The sequence below is a fragment of the Elgaria multicarinata genome, chromosome 16, assembly GCF_023053635.1.
Source record: "Elgaria multicarinata webbii isolate HBS135686 ecotype San Diego chromosome 16, rElgMul1.1.pri, whole genome shotgun sequence".
NCBI lineage: Eukaryota > Metazoa > Chordata > Lepidosauria > Squamata > Anguidae > Elgaria > Elgaria multicarinata.
The window spans coordinates 21392758-21409522 of record NC_086186.1 but is presented as its reverse complement, the minus strand read 5'-3'; the positions used below and the strand labels follow the sequence as shown (position 1 = coordinate 21409522).

Genomic DNA, 16765 nt, shown 5'->3' with positions numbered 1-16765 from the left:
AGGCAGGAGCTTCAGAGCTGATGGTCATGCCCAGTTAGCCACATGTGTGTGAGGAAACATTCTGTTGTGACACCCTGGTTGTGGAATGCCCTCACCCTGGACGCCTGACTGATGTAGAGGCTGGCTTCATTTTCACTGCTCCCTCTGTGCAATTTTTCCATCACAACCAGCTACCGCAAACACAAGCAGGAATCAGGCGTAAGACAAGCTACAAGACAATGTTCAGAGAACCATAGCAATTTCAAATATCATTCATTTGCCCATCCCTACTCACGTCTTCTTTTCTGATGGCTGTAGACAAGGTCATGGAGACTCCTCACATGAAGCCAGTTATCCAGGTGAGAAGCCAATGTGAACACTACAATGGAGGGGGACAACTTGCCAGTAGGATGCTCTTCATATTTCTGTGGCCACTGTAGCATATGCTCTGGATGGCTTGATATAAAAAGGAGCTGTAGCTCAATGGCTTTGCAGCTCAAAGGATCTGAGGCAGCAGCAGGACTGGGAAAGTCTCCCACCTTGGTTAAAAAAAAAAAAAAAAAAAATCAAGGAAAAGGCAAGTATCAGGAACCCAAATTCTACTCTGGCTCAGATTTAAAAAACCCGAGCCTGAAAAGAATAGCAAGTTTCCTCCCATCTTTCCACCCTGCCATAAACCCCTTCTGTTCAACCAGCCCTCCGATCTACCAGCCCCCTTCTCCTCCTGTTGAAACCACACTTCCTTGGCTAAGCCAGTGATGGCAACTCTCTGGCCTTGGGGAGCAAGAACGAAAGAGGTCTCTCCTTTTCTCTGCTCGTTAGTATATGCAAGGATGAAAAGCCCCAGTGGCCTTGGGAAATGTAGTTTCCACAAGATTCCTCCAACATCAGCAGCCCTTAGGAAAACTACATTTCCCAAGCCCCCCCCCCCCCAGGCCTTCTGTCCTCCAACATCATCAGCGCTTGGGAAAACTACATTTCCCAAGGCCCCCAGTCCTTCTATCCTCCAATATCAGCAGTGCGTGGGGAAATTACATTTCCCAAGGCCCCCCAAGCCTTCTGTCCTGGGATGCTGCTCTGCAGAACTCTGCAAGGGGAGGACGCCAATTTATTTTTGTGGGCTGAGTGTCACTGCCCACTGGGCAAGCGTAGTGTCAAGGGAAGTTCTGGGAACAGTGTTTTGTGGACCTAGATATGGGTGGGAGGGAGAGGTTTTGGGACTTAGGAGCGTTAACTTGGGCCAGATCTACACCAAGCAGGATATAACACTTTGAAAATGGTTTGAAAACTGTATCTGGGGTGTGTCACGGGCCCCAACAGTGGCCAATACTATTATAAACCATTTTAAAGCAGTAGTGCAGATCCTGATTTTACTGGGAGGGAGGAAATCCCCTCTGTTCATTTCTGATCCGACTGAGCTGGGTAGGTGGGCAGGGCAAGTCAAAGACGGCTACCGAATGCCAATGTTTGGTAGCCCTGAGCTGCGACAGTGTGCATCTAACATTTAAAGCCTCTCCTGTCAGGCGGAAAGGCCTCTTGTACGAGCCCACGCACGCTCAGAATGAATGTTCTTGAAGTGAATGTTATACCCTATTATGCCTCTCTCCCATCTAAAAACACTTAGCCTTTTATTACCGGAATTTAATAAAGCTTTGATTAAGAAAGAGTGCTCCACCATTGCAGACAATCTTGCCGACAATAAATCACAGTGCCGTATTGTCCTTTCCCTCTCTCAGCCATGATCGGCTACTCCTGCCCGCCCCCCCCCCACTGCCCCAGCCTCCTTTTCATGAGCATTAGGACTGGATGCGTTTGTGAGAAATCGGAGACCCGGCACCTGCACTTCAGTGAGCCCGTCGGAGTCCTCAATTCGCAAATAATGCTCCGCCATTAACCTTGGTGCCCAGACTTAAAGGTCAAATTATTGCAACGAGGAAGCTCCATCTGGTTCAGACTCTAAATCTTAATCAGGGGACGATTGGGCCACTCCAGAGCTGTCTTCACCCTTTTAAAAGCCAAAATTAGAATTTAGAAAAGGTGGGGTTCAGGGAGGCGAGGAAATGGATGGAACGGAAAGGGAACCGCATCGCACGTAATGGCAGCGTTCTTTCAGTTCTCTTTTGTCGGCCACCTCAAGGACCTTGATATGGAATAAGTAAATCCAAGAGTTGGAAGGTACTGTGAAGGTCATCTAGCCCACCCGCTGTTCAATGCAGGCTCTGCCATTTAGGGTGGAGCTACGATGTCCCTGATGGAAGTCCATCCATCCTCTGCTTAAATAACTCCAGGGGAGGAGAGCTCACCCCGTCCAGCCCCAAGGCACCTTTCCCACTGCTCACCAGCCCTCAGAGTAGGGAAGTTTTTTCCTAATGTTTGGCTGAAGTCTTCAACATCACCAAAGCATAGTTAGAGCAGAGTGAGGAATTACTAAGGGTATCCAGATGTCCATCAGCCTCTGAACCCAGAGGCTGTCCTATGCATAGCAGGAGGAGCTTGGAGGAGATCTTCACCTCTGTGCTTCTCCCAGCCTGCATTTTTCCTAGATGGGCATTTTTACCTGTGTAGCTAGGGCTCTGCGGAAAGGTAGGGAAGGAGGCTTGGGAAGTCTGGGGATAGCTTGTATCCCTGCTTTGTCAGTTGCCTCCCCTCTCTGCCCACAGAAACACTCTCTTTCCATCCTCTCCATGGTCACTTTTGAGAGCTCAGAACGGCAGCCGGCACAGTCCTCCCTGCACTCGAGGGAAGGGGTGGGGAGCTTGGGCTCTTGGGTCCAAAGTCAGAGCACTGCTTGTACGTTTCTGAGCCTGATTCAAGGTTTTAACCTATAAAGCCTTACATGGCTTGGGACCACAATACCTGACGGAACGCCTCTCCTGACATGAACCTATCCATACACTATGGTCAACGTCTAAGGTCTTACTCCTGGTGCCTACTCCAAGTGAAGCTCGGAGGATGGCAACAAGGGAGAGGGCCTTTTCAGTGGTGGCCCCTCAATTCGGGCTGCTCTTTAAAAGCACGGACCCCCTGAACCGCTTCATGGCCCGATCCAGAACTTCGGGTCGATCCGACCCTCCCCTGCTCCTCCTGGATTGAGATCCAGAGGGGCGGATCGAGATTTTGCCCCCTTCCCTACTTACTTGCCTCTGTGGCAGACAGCAGAGGCAGGTATGTGGGGGACAAAATGGGGGCTGAATAAGCCCACCTCCCCCCTGCCCCCTTACTTGGCTCTGCCGCTGTCGCCTCACAGACTGTGGCGGCGAAGCCAGGTAAGCCCGCCTTCCCCCCACTTTCCTGTGTCTGTCACTGTCCGGCACAGGCTTCAACTGAGACCCAGGCCTCAAAGCGGAAGCAGGCTGATTTGAGGTCTGGGCCTCAGTTGAAGCCTGTGCTGGACCACAATGGATGCAGGTAAGCCCCTCTCCCCCTGGCTCCCTTACCTGGCTCCGCTGCCATTGCCACATGGACTGTGGTGGCGCCGGCAATGCCAGGTGAGCCCTCTCCCCCCACTTACCTGCATTCAGAGCTCCAGATGGAGGCAAACCGCTTTGCCTCGATCCGCAGCTCCCCGACCTGATTCGGATCCGCCTTGGGCAGAGGCGGATCAGGTCGCTCCACTCTGGATTCGTGATCTGAATTGGAGCAGAGCACAGCCCTAGCCTCAATCATGGAACTATCTCTCTGATGAGGCCCACCTGGCACCATCATTGTTACCTTTTCAGCACCAGGTCAAGACTTTTCTTTTCTCCCAGACAGTTAACAGCATATGTTGAGTTTTTATTGATTCCTAAACTATCTTTGGCCTGGCTGAGGTTTTATAAATTGTTTTAAATGTTAGCTGTTTTAATGTTCAATCTTTTAAGCTTTGTAAACCACCCAGAGAGCTTCAACCCAGGGAAAGGTATAATAATAATAATAATAATAATAATAATAATAATAATAATAATAATAATAATAATTTATAATAATAATAATAATAATAATAATAATAATAATAATAATAATTCCAGGAATCTGACCTATCCCATGCCCTCCCAGTTGCTGTCTAGAGGCCCTAGAATTGCTTTCTCCATTTCTTCTGCATTGCTGAAAAATCCCCCCCTTTCTCAGTGGTTCTTTCTTGCTCTCCTGGAGAAAATGCTGACTTATCCAATTACCTTGGCCTCAATTACCCTCACCCTCAGTGATATCCTCACAAAGCCAAACCTCACTGATGGCATAGAACAGTGGAACCATTCCATCAAATAATGGAGCGGGGGATGGACATGATAGAGGTGTATATATAAAATTATGCATGATTGGAAAAAGTGGACAGAGAGATGTTCTCCTCCCTCTCTTACAGTAGTGGAACCCTGGGTCATTCAAGGAAGCAGAACAGTCAGAGAGTCAGGATAGACAAAAGGAAGTGCTACTTCAGAGAGTGCATAGCCAAACTCTGGAACTCACTGCCATGAGATGTAGTGATGGCAGCTAACTTGAACGGCTAAAAAACTCTATTAGACAAATTATGTCAATGGCTATTAGTCACGATGGTTCTATATTCCATCCAGTATCAGAAGCAAGATGCTTCTCAATACCAGTTGCAAACAGGTTTGGCTCCCCCCTCCTCTCTCCCCCTCTTCCTCTCTCCTCTCTCCCTCCCCCCCCCCACTCTCTCTCTGTGTGAGTGAATGTATTCATGTTCTTCTGGGATCCCCTTAGGCATCTGGTTGATTACTGTGGACAACATAATACTAGACTAGATAGATCTTTCATCTGAATGATCCATCATGGCTCTTATGTTATGCTCATTCACTGTGTGATCCCTGATTGGATGGCTAATCTAGCCAGGATGAAGCAGCAGAAACCAGGGCATCAATAAACTCCAATTCACTCATGAACGCAAGCAAAAGCTCTCTCCACTGGGGCGCCTTTGACCAGGGTTACACGTAGGCTTCAAAGTATCTTCTTATTTGATCTGTCACTCTTATCAATGTGAATCACTTTGCCATTATTCCACAATGCCCTACATTTCATAAATGTTAACAGAGATGCATCAGGTGCGGCTTGTGAAATTACCCTCTAGGTTTGACCTTTGGTGGCGTGCAAAATACCATCTAGATGGTCATGGAGATGCCTGGCCTGGAATGAGCCCGTAGTTTGGTGGCAGAGCAAGTTCTCTTCATGCAGAAGGTTCCAAGTTAAATCCCAGACACCTTCAGTTAAAAAGGATCTCAGATAGCGTGGCAAGGAAAGAAGTTGGAGAGTTGCTGCCAGTTAGACTCTCGATCAGTCTTTCCCAAACTTTTTTGGACTGCAGCTCACAGCCAGCATAGGTTAGGAATCTTGGGCATTGTAGTCCAAAGCATGCAAAACACACCACTTTGGGGAAGGTTGCTCTAGATAATACTGGGCTGATTGGACCAGTGATCTGATTCAGTTTCATATGTGCATGTGCGCAAGAGACAGGAGAGGACTATACACGATTTGTCAAGCCTAAAGGCATAATAGCACTCTTCAAAGATCTTAAGGTCTACGATATTAAAGAGGACAACATCTTGTTTTCTGCTGCCACCCCAAAAGGTTAGGACTAGATCTATGGAGTTTAAATTAACAGGAAGTGTGATTTAGGTTGATGATTAAGAGAAATTTCCTGATGGTAAGGACATCAATGGAACCAATTACATAGAGGGGTGGAGGAGTCTCCATCACTGGAAGTATTGTAGCAGAAGCTGGAGACAGCCATCTGTTCGGGATGCCCTAGCGTGGATTTCCTGCATTGTGCAGATAGGAAAGGAAGGAAAGGAACCTCTCGTGCAAGCACTGAGTCATTACTGACTCTTGGAGGGATGCCAGCTTTTGCTGATGTTTTCTTGGCAGGCCTTATAGCGGGGTGGTTTGCTGTTGCCTTCCCCGGCTGTTATTACCTTTCCCCCAGCTAACTGGGTACTCATTTTATTGACCTCAGGAGGATGGAAGGCTGAGTCGACCCGAGCTGGCTGCCTGAAACCAGCTTCCACTGGGATCGAACTCAGGCCGTGGGGAGAGTTTCAGCTGCAGAAACTGCTGCTTTACCGCTCTGTCCCCTCTAAATCCCAACCTCTTCAGGCATTCTCTTTGAATGTGTGAAGAGAGCTGTGGGGCTGAATGGTCTCAACATCTCAATGAAGGTGAAGGTCTGGAGTGTGTGTGTGTGTTGAGCATGCTAGACTTGGAATCCTTCCCCCAACTGATTACTCCAATTGTGCAGGGTTCCCAATTGCAGGTAGGAGTCTAAAGGCGTTCAGAGGAATGCAATTGGAATCCTTCTTGAGGTCTTTGCTGGTTATGGAGAAGCTTTTGTGCCTGGCCCCACTGCCCTCTTCATGCATTTGCAGTGAATACCTGAAGGGAACTTCCTCAATTTTATGACAAGACATATCACCCCCAGCTTAAAATTTTAACTTCCTGACTCCCAGAAGATGTGGATGGAACTTGAGGAGTGGCAACTGCAACAAAATTCTAAGAAGGCATTCCCGAACCACCACCACCACCCCTCCTGCAAGGCAAATAAGGACAGAGATCTATCAGAGAAAAGTACAGGAAAGTGGGACATTTCCTTGTGAAACCAAATGTGTGTTTTTTCTCCATTCACCCTTTGCTTTTCAATCAACCTTGCTTCTGCCCCTCTAACCCCTCGGGTATCGAATGACCTCTCAGTTCTCCATCTCTGGCTTTAATGCTGTTCAGAAGCACCTTCATGATCTGGATGACCTTCAAAAAAGACAAAGCACTGGAATCTTCCAGATCACTTAATCAGTACCCAGAATCTGTATGATGTCCCTGCTGGGTTCAGCATCAGTGCAATTGTGCCTGGCATGGAATGGAAATTGAAATCATTACACGGTCATAGCACTGCACAGTGTGTATTGTATTACCACTGGTAGTAGATGTAGCATTGACACAACACCTGGTCTAACATATGCTGCAGGGATAATGGTGTGTGTGTGTGCGTGTGGGGCGGAAAATTCCCAAAGTCAGGTTTTGTTCACCCTCTGGTATATTTGTGTATGTGTACTGCAACATGATTGTCAGCAGCCAGACCTGACATTACCATTCTTGACACAAAATGCTAGTCAATATGATTAGCTTTTGAGTTTTGAGTCTTGGAAAAAGTAAGTAAAGGCCAAAAGGAGGCAGAGAGGAAATGCGTGTATATATAGCAGTGCCTTTGTTGGGCATAAATTCAAAAGTGACAATGTGGAATTGGTGGAGAGATTTGGAGCATACTGGTAGGGTACATTGCAAGCAGGATCCTATCCCTGGCATCCAGTGGAGGCTGGTGAGGGGGATTTTTGAGGGGGATGTGAATCCATTCTGGGTTTCAGCCAGAACCATCAGGAACTCTGAAGGAGCTCTCCAAGGTGCTGAACCCAACCCCCAAATTGGTTCAGAACCTTGGACAGCTCCATTATAGTTCTGCCTGGTTCTGTGCCATCCCGGAACAATCGTATTCTAGGCCCCCATGTGCGAAATGTTTGTGCGATGCCCTGATAGCTTGTAACTGTTGTGTACAGTATTATTATTATTATTATTATTATTATTATTATTTATTTATATAGCACCATCAATGTACATGGTGCTGTACAGAGTAAAACAGTAAATAGCAAGGCCCTGCCGCAAATGAGCAATCACATATTTGAATTACTTCTAAATATATTGCATACAGAAAACTTGCATGTCAGGGAGAAGGCTAGGCTACAACTCTGAGCCCCATGCCACATGGTAGCTTGTTTTTGTTCAGAAAGTTTTGGATGTATAGGAGTGTTCAAACAAGAGATCCCTCACCTCCAGTCTTGGTCCAGTCCATAAAGAACTGCACGCTGAGATCCACCTGATCATGTGGTCTAGTTATCTGTTTTTCCTGCTCCTAATGGCCATCTTCCCCACTAAATATGATATTGCAGGGAAAGGGAACATGTGGCAACTCCCAGCATCCTTCACCATTAGCTAGAACAGATGGTTTCAGTCCAACAACATCTGGAAGTCCACATGTTCCTTGCCACTGGAATGAATGAAGGGGACCTGTCCAGCTTTATCCCTATTTCTTTATTACTACCTTGATATCCTGCTTTCCCCCGCTCTGGCAAGGAACTCAAAGCAGCGTACATGACCTTCCTCCTCTCCATTTTATTCTCACAACAACAGCCCTGTGAGGTAGGTTTGGCTGAGAGTTAGTGACTGGCTCAAAGACACCCAGTGAGTGTCATGGCCAAGTGGGGACTAGAACTTGGATCTCCAAGTCCCAGGCCAACACTCAAACCACTACACCACACTGTGTGCACCACATTGCACCACACCGGTTCTTGCCAGCAATGAATGAGGGCTAAACTGGGGAGGGGCTCTGAAACCTTCACGTGTTGGTTACAAAGAACTGAAAGGGGGTTGTAAGAGCATCCTACAGGGGGCGCTGAGCTCCCTTGACAGAAGCCCCTTTCAGATCTTCGTGGGAAATGCATAAAGATCTCTAAGAACTGCCACGTATGTCAGGATATTTGGGGCAGGTCTTGTGATCACGTCCTCTCATAAGATTAGCCATCACGTGTTGCAAATGCCTGCAAAGGTTTTTCTTTTTCCTGGCTAGCTCATCTCATAGACTTTTTTTTTATAAAGTGCAACATCCATCTTTTATGCTGGTGGTGTGGATCTGATTTCACTGTGTCTGCGTATTTTAAAACAACGTTAAAGGTATTTTAATATTTTTTTTTATATTGTAGTTTGCCTTGAAGGCTTCACTCCACACCCAAAACGCATGGTGGTGGTGGGGGATGAAGTAAACCAGGCTGCAATCCTATGCACACTTACTAGTGTGTAAGCACCATTGAACTCAGTGGGTTTTACTTCTGAGCAAACATGGATTGGATGATCATGCATACACACTAAAAAAAATAACACTCACTAAGAATAAAAGTAATAGTATAATTTTAAAAAAACAACCTAAAGTAAAACCCAAGGTTGCTTTAATTCAAACCCTGTAGGTTTCATTTAGAATTTCATTGGCTTCTGTCCACCCCCCCACCCCATCACCATCAATTCTCTCTTCCTTTTGAGTCTGTATTTTCCTGGTTCCACATGGTGGCACTCTTACCATGAGGATCCCGGCCCTCTAAAATGCTTAATCTAATATTTATTTTTAGTGAGTAATTTGTTTATCAGCCAGTTATTTTAATCTAATGTTGGTCGTATTTGTCACTGCCGACTATCAGCATTGCCCAGTGTTAGAAACTTGTGCATTTTTTAAAGGAAATTAGATAGCTGAAGCAGATCTCGGAGGCATTTGATAGGTGGTTCCTTTGGTGGGAAAACACCCTCCCACCCACACACCATGCAATTTAAAGAGGCCAGACATTGTCGTCTTCTGAACATCACCAAAATCGGAAATGACTCTCCCACAGGTATCAGGAAGAAAAGGCTTTGATAAAAGTCTTCTGAAAATCATCCTGTGTGGTTTGAGCCAGTGAAGCTGTTGATCTGGGAACTATATATTTACTACAGCAACAAGCCAAAACACATGCGAAAGTCACATCGTGCAAAGATATTTATCAATGTCATTTTTCACTGTTGTCACGTGGATTTTTAAACATCGTAACTGGCCCCAGCAGGGACGCAAGAAAACTTTGTGGATGCTACAGAGGAAGTGTTATGGGTGCTACATGTGAGGCACTGGTTGAAGTGACGGAGGTTAGCCTCTTCTCCAGTAGTGTAGTGATGAATTTTGACATGCAGGACAGTCTCCATAGCCATGTCCCCTGCAGGCAGCTGTATTGATCCATCTCAACAAACCCGTTCTAGTAGCTTTCATCTCCAGGAGGAGCAAGTCTTTGTAAAGCCAATGGATCTTAATTGCCCACTCAAGCCAACATAAAATACTTTGCATGACAACACGTTCCCCCCCACCTTTAGCTAGATCTCTAGCTATGCTCAGAGGGGACATGGAATTCTGAGGGGGCTAGCAGATGACATCACTAATAATAATAATAATAATAATAATAATAATAATAATAATAATAATAATAGATAAAAGTGCCAGTGTTGCATTCTTGTGAGCCTTATCCCCACCTCTCATCTTATTATCTGGGATGGTCCCATTGTAGCACCTAAAACTTTATCCAAAACTGCAACTGTATGATACTTGTGACATCAGCAGGAGGTATTTCACACCTCCCACATTGTCCATTTCCCCAGTCCAGGAAATGCTATGGGCCAGGAGCTGTTGCTTCAGTGATGATTCAGCTCGTAGGAAAGTAGAAAGCTTCCTTATTGGTCCATCTAGCTGGTATTGTTGACACTGACTGGTAGTGGTTCTCCAGGATTTTAGGCAGGGATTTTTCCAGTCCAACCTGGATTGAACCTGGCCCCTTCTGCATGCAAAGTGTGTACTCTACCACTGAGCTATGGCCCAGACTGAGCAACCCATTATTGAGCTGGAGGCTTCATCCCTTCCTAGCTGTCAGCCAAGCCCTGATCTAGGCAAGTGCTGCTTAGATGAGCTTTCTTATCCTCACAAGGACACACATATGTGGCTAACTGGGCACTTTGCTGGTGGCTCAGAAAGTCCTGCTTGTCTTCCCATCCCCTCTTCTTCTTTGGCCTTGGGGACTGATGTGGAGTGGAGAGAGTCCGAGAGCCAGCCAGGCCACCAATATGGAGACCTCCAGCCCTGTTACAGGAATCACGGGATCTAAAGACTCCTCAGGGTCACCAGCAGTGTGGTGTTCTTCTGGCAGAGGTCTTCATCCCCCTGCTCTGAGATTTCAGTTTCTAGGTTTAGGTATTGCTGAACCTGTTCACTCATCTACCTTCCACTGCTAGAGCTTTGCCCATTAGATGAACCTGTACACTCTTCCACTGGGAGAGCTTTGACCATTAGATTGGAAAGTGTCCTCATTTTGTGATTCATCTGGCAATTGAAGTGGCCCCCAAATTTCAGCTTCTGCAGCTATTGTGGAAATACCTTAGCCATTCTGGAATGTATGTCAACCCACATTTGAGTGGAAATATGTACAATTCTCTTTTATGGTATTTCTAGTCATCAGGAGGTCATGGACTATTGGTATACTAAATTTCAGCTTTCTGGTTAGTGCAGAAATAGCCTAACACATTTGATCCTCCATGGAAAACTCGAACACCTTCTTTACATGTAAAACAATAAAGTAGCTGACTTTAGTCTGAATGTTCAGACAGCAGCAAAGAGATTTACATATCTCCTTGTTTTGCTAGGTAAGCAATGGCACGCTCATCACATTTCAAGTTGACCTTTATTTACTTTTTTTTTTATTTGAAGCTTCCCCCCCCCCCCACCTCTCCCTTTAAATGTGTAATTTCCAAGGTGGCTTACATGAATAAAAAAGTACTTTAATAATACAGTAAAATACATCAACACACAACATTAAAAAGGCAGAACAGATAAAATGATATTGCCAGTAGCTAAAAAAACAAAGCAAAACAAAACAAAAGCCCACAATACCATTTATAAGAGATCTGGTTATAAATGAAAAGGGCTTTGCCCACTGTCTAAAATCTATTAGAATGCATGAAAGGTTAGCCTCCCCGAGAGAACATTGCAAAAATGTGGGGCCACTAGTGAAAAGGCCCTCTCTTTGGTAACCAGATCTCTGATGACGGAGTCTCAGGCCTCAGCTAGACCTACCGGGTCTAGCGAGACAAAGGGGTGAGGATCTTGCAATATTTTTATCGTGAGATCTCCCTCTCTGTTTACATGTGGCACGCGACGACCTCTGAGGGAGAGGACGTCGCGCCTGCCATTTTTTTTCCTTAAAGGAGATGTGCAAGAGCACAAAAGTTAATTTTTTTAACCATGTCCCCCACTCCTCCCACCCCACCCCCGATGGCCGCAGAGCGCCTGAGGGGCTCTGTGCCCTGTGCATGCATCCTGGCTCCTTGTGAGTAGCTGTGAGGAGCTGGGACAAACCACAACGCCCGAACACACATTCCATGGTCACATGTTCATCCTGAGACCATGGAAAAAGCAGGCTCAAAGGGTAGGGTGAGATCCTGGGAAAAGGGAGGGATCATCCGTCCTGGGATCCCCTGGGTGTCATTTGGATGCACAGGAACAATCCCGGGGATCGCCCCATCTAGCTATGGCCTCAGTTTTTATTGTAGTACTCCTGCAGGTTCATGATGGGCAAAGTGGTTCCAGTACCTGGATCCCAAGCCATAAAGGTTATAACCAGTACTCTGAATTGTTCTGGAATTCACATGAATGGATCACGAGCAATTGTAGCTGTTTCAAAACTGTGTGATATGATCCATCCACCTGGTGCGTCATCAACATTCTTACAAACATTATCTTGGACCTCTTGCAGTTTCTGATCATCTTCAAAGTTAGCCCTACAGCAACACACTGCAGTAGTCCAGTCTGATGGTTACCAGAGCATGAAAAACAGCAATTCAGTTATTTAGATAATAATAATAATAATAATAATAATAATAATAATAATAATAATAATAATAACAAATTTATTTCTTACCCGCCTCTCCCTTTGGATCGAGGCGGGGAACAACATTAGAACAGGAATCAATACATCTTAAAAAATCATGATTTAACATTGATCTGGATAGGCCTGCCGGAAAAGGCTAGTCTTTAAAGCTGCCTTAAAATCACACATAGTGTTAATTTTACGAATCTCCTCTGGCAGGCCATTCCACAATCTGGGGGCGACAGAAGAAAAGGTCCTCTGGGAAACTGATGTCAGCCTATATATGGCACTGGTGCATCATGACCCTTTCCCACCTGTGCTCTTCTATGCTGCTGTATTGGGATGTTTGAGTTGGGAAGTTGAATTGGAAGAGACAAAAACACAATGCCCCATTCAGAAGACACCTTAAACCACGGCTTTAACCATGTTGGTTAAGCCAGAAAGCCAGGTCGTGTTCCAAAGACACCTTAAAACATGGCTTTAACCATGTTGGTTAAGCCAGAAAGCCAGGTTGTGTTCAGAAGACACCTTAAAACATGGCTTTACCCATGTTGGTTAAGCCAGAAAGCCAGGCCATGTTCAGAAGATACCTTAAACCATGGCTTTAACCATGGTGAATAAGGCTTTCTGGCTTAACCTCTGTGGTTAAAGCCATGGTTTAAGATGTCTTCTGAACACAGTCCGGCTTTCTGGCTTAACCACCATAGTTAAAACTATGGTTTAAGGTGTCTTCTGAATGGGGGCAATATCAATAGAACTATTTGGAGACACAATGTTTTGTTACTGGTTTCCCTCTCCCTCTTGAAGGGCACTTCCAAATCAAAACAGAAACTCAGGATGTCAGAGTTATGTCATGGCAAGAAAGAAGGGTCAACATGAAAACCTCAGACCAAATGTTTGGTCAAGACAACATTCTACCTTGCTTAAAAGATCATCTGTTTTTTTTTTTTTAAAAGTCAGCTGTCTTCATTGGGATATATGTGTGTATGGGCCTGTTCAGACAACACATTAAGCTACGATTAGGCCACTAACCCAACCCTTTTGCAGCAAATGGTTAGTGAGCGTGTTTGAATCATGGTTATGGATCCACCATGGTTAGGAGTGGTTCACACGACACTCTAAGTCATGGTTCACATTGTGAGAGGATGTCAAATGGAGCTCGCTGGCGGGCTGATGAAATCAGGTGCATTATACAACTTGCGCAGTAGCAAGTATGCACATTGTCGGTGAGGCGCCATGTGCGTCGAGCCAGCAGCCCCCAGCTGAACCTGGCATTTCTTCCTCATACAAAATATGAACTCTTTACGACAATGGAAAAGACTCCTTTTGCAATTTCAGATTTTTTGGAACCCCTGCCTTTTGGGGACCTCCATGGGAATTTTTGGTCACCAAGTATTCCTGCACCCTTGCAGGTCAGGGGCTACCTGCATACAAACTTTCAGCCTCCTAGGCCTTCTGGTCTTTGAGATATTTTTGTCTGGACAGAGGAAAGAGGAACTGGCTATTAATTGCATTTGTATACAGCCCCATAGCCGAAGCTCTCTGGGCAGTTCACATAAGATAAGAATCTAAGTTGGTGGGCATCAGTACATCTTGTGCTAGTGAATTCCACAGTTTAACGATGTACCGTGTGAAGAAGTACTACCTTTTATCCATCCTGAATCTCCCATGATTTTACAGCCAGGGCTTTGAGTAATGCCAGCTGGATGCCTTCTTCGAAGCATACAGGAGAAGTGGAAAGCTGTGACACTGTCTTTTCAGCATCAGCTGGCAGACACCTTGTATGAGATACCGGAGGTCTGGAACAAGTGTTGAGTCTGTTGCATCCACTTCTTTAAGTTCCTCTGTGGCCTAAGCTTCTTTGGGCCTGCTTCAACATGCCTACTCATCTGGAGAGAGGGTGCCCATCCTTCTCCAAGGTTTGACTTCCTCCACAATGACCTGCTGTCCCGTTCTGTGGTTCCTTGAGGCTTTCAAGGGAAGCTGGTAACATTGATAGCAGTCATATCAAGGCAGGGAGAAAGTCAGACCATGGATAGTTCCAAGTGGGTTTTGCTGGCTGGAATTCTCTTCTATTAGGACAATAGGAGAACATTGCCTCAGCAGGGAGTGAAAGCCCAACTGAAGGCTTATGTAGGCTGACAAGACCTGTGGTGTGGTCAGCTCCACACCTTCTGGAGGAGCTAACTGGACTGTTGAATGGCCCTTGCCTGATTATGTTGCCTAAGACTTATGCAAGGCTTGCGGCGTGGAGGTTCTGCTGGAGGCTGATCCTTTGAACCAGAGAATGATGGCAGGGCTGTGACCTCGGGTTGGAAGGGCCATGTATAAGGCAGCAACTGACCTATCAATGAGGAATTAGTCTGGGCCTTGTCCTCATCAGAATCCTCTGCTGCACACTGGAAGGACAGAGAGCTGGGGATCATGGCACCTGCAGCTCCCTACAAATTGGGACTGGAGAATTTCTACTGGGGACTTCCTGTCTTGAGTTAGGGACCTAATTCATGGAATTACATGAGAGTCAAACTTCAGAATCCCCTACAAAAGGTGTGGGCAGAAAGTAGATCTATGTACATATGTTTTCACTTTCAGCTCCCAGAAGCCCCTGCCAGCAAGGCCAAAGGTCAGGACTGCTGGGAGTCAAAGTCCTAAACATTTGGAGATCTACTTTCTGCCCACCCCTGCCCTACTGATCAGTGGTCAGGAGTTTGCAACATTGGTCCTATGTTTGTGCAGGAACTACATAGCCTCAGCTTGATGTAAATCCCAGGAGATTGGCCTTTTCTGATTTTTACTTGCAGAACAGAGCAGCAGCTACCGTGGTTCAGGGTCATTCATCTTCCAGCTTTTTCTTATCCTCTCTGCACATTCTTCTGGCCTAGATATTGGCCCCTTCTGCATAATGCTGCTCCCTTACCACAAGAAAGGAAGAGCGCTGGTATCCTGGCAAGTCTTTCTTTAATCCAAGCTCTAATCCTCTTACCTTTAACCAATGAACTAACTAATACCTTAGAAGGAAGCCTGTGAACCTGACGGCTGCCAAATATCCAATGCCCTGCCAGGCTGTTGCATTTTTTCCACCCCTGAATGGGCCTTTGAGCCAGTCTAGAGGAGTCGCGTTGGCAGGGGCTGTGCCAAGGCTGGAGAGGCAGCAGGATTTCTCGTATCTTGGCCTCTTCCCTCCCTTCCATGCCCATCCCCTTTCCTCTCCTTCCAATGCCACATTTGTCAGCTTGGGAAGCAGCCAGTGCAGTTCTTTCTTCAGCGGTTGCGAGGGGGCATGGTGTCATGGTCCCTCCTGAGGAATTTCCGTCTGAGGAGGAAACTGAATTACCAGAGGCCGTAGACTCTCCTTCCTCTAAGGACATACCAGAGGCAGCATTGCAGGGACAAAGGGGACACGCAGCTGAGGAGGATGCAGGCCTCTTGGAAGAGCTCCATGAAGAGCTCCATACTCCTCCACCTCCTGTCTCCAACGAAGCAGATTCTGAGCCTGAAGTGAGTCATCCACCCAGCCCTCGGGAAAGAAGGAGATTGAGGCGTGCAGAGCAGGTCCAGGCAGTAAGAAGAAGTCTGTGGCTGCAGAGACATAACACTGTGAAAGCTGCACTTAAATAGCTGGCTGAGACGGAAGGTTCAGTAATGAGCCACAACTGGAGATGGGTGGGTCCAGGCAGGAGCACAGCATAAAAGCAAACGAAAGACGCTACTGGACACTGGCAACAACCATCGTGAAGTTGCTAGTATTGCTCTGTGACTCGTGCCTTGGAATCTTGGTAACTTTGACCCCGGCTGGACTTTGGAACTCCCCTGTATCTCTCTGCTATCCAGACTGAGACAACTGAGCATTTTGGACTTTTGTCGAGTTGCCTTCTCACTGCTAGCAACCAAGAGCATCCCAGTTGGCTGTGTTCCCGGCAGACACTGATAAGCTGGCCGAGTGCCCAGGCAAGGCGAGATAACCAGGCTAAACACGACACAAGGGACTGGATCTCAGAGCCCCCCTCCAAAGGTTTTCTTTATACATGTTGCCCTTGGGTAATCTTATTCAATCTCATGGCCTCCAATATCATCTGTATGCTGATGATACACAATTATATCTTTCATCTCCGGAACTTTCTCCTGATGTTCACAATCGTATCTCGGCATGTCTTTCAGATATTTCAGCTTGGTTGCTTCATCGTCGTTTGAAACTTAATATGGCAAAGACTGAATTGCTTGTTTTTCCTCCTAAACCTTCTCCTCATCTCTCATTCTCTCTTACTGTCAATGATGTTACGCTTACTCCGGTCACGGAAGCTCGTAGTCTTGGCTTTATATTTGATTCC

General features: G+C 46.3%; 1 protein-coding gene across 1 annotated transcript in view; it reads left to right on the top strand.

Annotated features, from left to right (window-relative positions):
• Nucleotides 1-16765, top strand: part of AGBL1 (AGBL carboxypeptidase 1) — a 521226-nt gene that overhangs the window by 93996 nt on the left and 410465 nt on the right. The gene's annotated exons all lie outside the window — the stretch shown is intronic.